The sequence below is a fragment of the Mirounga leonina genome, unplaced genomic scaffold (genome assembly GCF_011800145.1).
Source record: "Mirounga leonina isolate KUSES-001 unplaced genomic scaffold, KU_Mleo_1.0 Mir_54, whole genome shotgun sequence".
NCBI classification, from domain to species: Eukaryota; Metazoa; Chordata; class Mammalia; order Carnivora; family Phocidae; genus Mirounga; species Mirounga leonina.
The window spans coordinates 8,957,644-8,961,539 of NW_023270812.1; the positions used below are offsets into that span (position 1 = coordinate 8,957,644).

Sequence of the window (3,896 nt, forward strand, 5' to 3'; positions counted from 1 at the left end):
ACACTGCCCCTGCACTCAAACTCAGGCAACAGAACCTGCATGTGCGTCAGATGAGCATCATCTAAATTTGAGCCAAAGTCGTATCTAGACATTTTCTCCTCCAAATCTACCGTTCAGCAGATTCCAGGAATGTTGTGTCTTGGGCCACTGAAAAGGCCAAGTTTCCTTGAAGGAGAAGGAACCTGTAGGAAAGTAATAGATTCCATGAGTGTGAAGGGGAGAAGCAGGGGAGGGAGGAGCAGCGGAGAGAGGATACACACGCACACACATAACACACGCTAAGCCTCTTTCGCGTGTGAGGAGTTGGGTTGCATGGGAGACGAGTTGGATGAATCAAGGCCCAGGGAAAAAGACGGCGATATAAACCTGTCTGACAGAGCGTGAGGATGATGAAATCCTTCTCAACAGTGGGGAGCCTCCTTCCTCTTGGCGACTGTGCACTGTGTTTGGGAAGGCGGGGGCCTCCATCCTAATTTCCCAGCCATCCATGTCTTCCACTGGGGCTCCACACAGTTACCGCTGCGAATTGCTTTCTTCCCGAGCTGTATTTTATTCTAGCAGAGCAGGTAGTTTCCCTTCCTTCTGTACACGGGGACTGGGATTGAATGTAACATTAAATGCAGGCTCATTTACCTGGAAGTCCTCCTCCTTAGAGCCTGGGCCGCAGAGCTGCATCACATGCCGAGGACAGATAATGGGAACAGAAGCCTCACGGAAAGACCACTGAGTCATTCTGTCATCCAGACTCAGAAAGCCCAGACAAGAGCCCTGCATCCCCGCCTGAGTTCTATAGACACCAAGAGTCAGGGAGTCCTTCTGACATTTGGGGCCTGGGTTGTAAGTTTCCACAACTGTGAAATTCACAGATTACTTGGACTGATTTGGTTCGTGAAATGCACAATAGGGACTGCTTTATATAGCAGCTCCTTCCTTTTTTTGCTCTCTGAATCTGCTCTTGCATATGGTAGGGCAAGGTGGACACGGTGCTTCAGTGGGGGCACACAAGGCCCCTGGACTCCCAGGGACTTGGGTTCTGAGGTGGAGTGAGCACCTGACCCTTTATGAGGAAGGTGGAGGCAATGCTATGGTTTGTTACAAGCAGGTTTCAGAGGAGTAGGCCTGAGAACGAGATAGCGGGTTTGGAGACCAGTACATTAGTGACCTGTGAGAACAGCTGTATGGGGAGGGGGCAAGCCCGCCTGAGAGGAGTGGACACAACATGGCGACATTTGCAGGGAGATGCAGAGCAGAGGAGCCTGGATGGTGGCCTGCGCGGAGAGCACGCAGAGGAGGTTCTCCTTAGGCTGATGGAGCCCCAGCCCAGCTTTAATACTGGGGCAGGAGCTGATGGTGAAGGGGACTCATGTTCACGGACAAGATCCCCCAGGACTCAGAGCCTGGCCACAGTGTGACGGGACTGCTGGAAGGATTAAGAATGGTAAGCCCCAGGGAAGGATGGGAGAGTGGCTTTCCTTTGCATTTAGGAAAAACGAAGAGATGGGTGAAGACAAGAGGATTCTGTCCTGAAGAAACTAAGAGAGAGCAGGCGCTCAAGATGGTTTTGAATGTCTGAGCGAAATGAGTATCTGTGAACCAAAGTCTTTTTCATGACTATACCTCACTTAAATTTTTTTTAAATTGTGGTAAATGTACAAAACATAACATTTGCAATGTCAACCATTTTAAAGGGTTTGTTTCTATGGCATTAAGCACATTGGCCTCATTGTGCAGACATCATCACTATCCATCTCCAAAACGCTTTTCATATTCTCACACTGAACCTCTGTGCCCATGAAACACTGACCCCCACATGTCCTCCCCACAGCCTGTGGAAACCACCATTCTACTTTCTGTTTCTACAAGTTTGCCTACTGCAGGAATTTCATATAAATGGAATCATGCAATATTCCATTGTCCTTCTGTGACTGGCTTCTTTCACTTAACAAAATGTCCAGGGTTCATCCATGTGCCAGAATCTCCTTCCTTTGCAAGGCTGAATAGTATTCCATTGTACGGAGAGACCTCAATTTGTTTTTCCATCTGTCAGTGGACCCTTGGCTTGCTCTCACCTTTTGGCTTTGTGAATAACTCTGCTGTGAACATGCGTGTGCGACTATCTCTTCCAACTCCCACGTTCACATCTTCTGGGTGTATATCCTGAAGCAGAATTACTGGATCAGATGATAATTCCATGTTTAAGTTTCCATGCTGTTTTCCACCAACTGCTGCACCACCTTACATCCCCATCAGCAAAGCACAGTGTTCTAATTTTTCCACATCTCAACAACACTGGTTATTTTATTTCTTCCTCTTAAAAAAATGATAACCATCCCAATGGGTGTGAAGTGGTATCTCAGTGTGGTTTTGCTCTGTGTTTCCCGAATGCTTAGTGATTGTTGAGCTCATTGCACGTGCTCATTGCACATGTGTCTGCCTTCTTTGGAGGGATGTCTATTCAAGTCCTTTGTCCATTTTCCAATTGGGTTGTTGGTGTTTTGCTGGTGAGTTGTAGGAATTCTTTATATACACTGGATATTGATCCCTTATCCAATACGTGATCTGCAAATGTTCTTTCCCATTCCATGAGTTGCCTTTTCACTCTGTTAATTGTGTCCTTTGATGCACACACATTTTTGATTTTGATGAAGGCCAGTGTATCTCTTCTTTCTTTTGTTGCCCATGCTTTAGGTGTCCTATCTAAGAAATTCTCAGCAGATACAAGGTCATAAAGCTTTCCTCTGACATTTTCTCTTAGGAACTTTATAGTTTTAGTTCTTACATTTAGGTTTTTGGTCAACTTTGAGTTAATTCTTTTAAAATTGGGAAACATAGCATGGATTTATTTGTTATCCCTGCACAGGGACATGTTAGTCCCCTCTGTATAGTTGCAATTTTAGTATACACCCTGCCAAAACAAGGGTTGAAACACAGTCTCTGGAGAAAATACATTACCATAAGCATATGAAAATAAAACTCTTTACAACGCACTTATAATAAGTGTTCTCAATTTCGGGCATTCATTTACTTATCCTGGACCCACCAGATGTGCTGTTATTATTTAAGCATTCGTCTGCCGCCTGCATGCCCCGTGAAGCCTTTCCTTAAGGTTCTGAGACCCTGACTCTCACACAGTTCTCTCCATGTTGGCTGATGTCTTTCCCTCTCTCAGTGCCGAGCCAGTGGGAGCCCAGCAAGACTTTTAGGTCCTCTTGTCAATTTTTCACAATCTGTACATGGATGCTGTGACATGGACATATTTCAAAGAGTTTGGATATTGATTTAAAACAAGGGGGATTGGTTTGAAAACCTGTACGTGGAGATTCTAGATGCCCAGATACTTTCTCCCACCCCCTGAAGAAACAAAGGGTTAATTCTTTGGAGAAACTAAACCAGGGAGGCTCTGGACTCAGACACACTGTGAAGGGATGAGGCTCTGGATGAGCAAGAACACCATGAGTGTCAGCAGATCAGATTTCGAGGTACCCCCACCCCTACCACTGCCCCCACCCCTTCCTCCCATCCTGCTCCCAGAACACCTGCTTCTAGGCATACACCCTCCCCTACCCCTGCCCCTGACAAGAAACAGGAGGGCTTTACCCTGGAGAGACTGAACTCTACCAAAGAAAAGACCTACAGGTACTGACATTTGGGAAGGGGGGTCTCCCTATGCAATCACACTCCATCAAGTTCAACTGGCAACAATCCCTGACCAGAGTTTCCAACGCCTTCCCCAGCTTCCAACCTGCTTTCTCATGCCTCACACTTAAATAAGAAAGGGTGGTGAACGATACACGAACATACTTGAGGAAGGCTTCCAACAAGGAAAATAGGCTAAAATAATACACAGCTAAAAGAACCTGGGATAGGGGCACCTGGGTGGCTCAGTCAGTTAAGCA

At 46.4% G+C, this 3,896-nt stretch overlaps 1 non-coding gene across 1 annotated transcript; it reads right to left on the reverse strand.

Annotated features, from left to right (window-relative positions):
* Window positions 1-2,815: 2,815 nt before the first annotated feature.
* On the reverse strand, window positions 2,816-2,921 carry LOC118001872. The gene has a single exon (XR_004676865.1). It is a non-coding gene; the product is annotated as a U6 spliceosomal RNA (small nuclear RNA).
* Window positions 2,922-3,896: the final 975 nt, after the last annotated feature.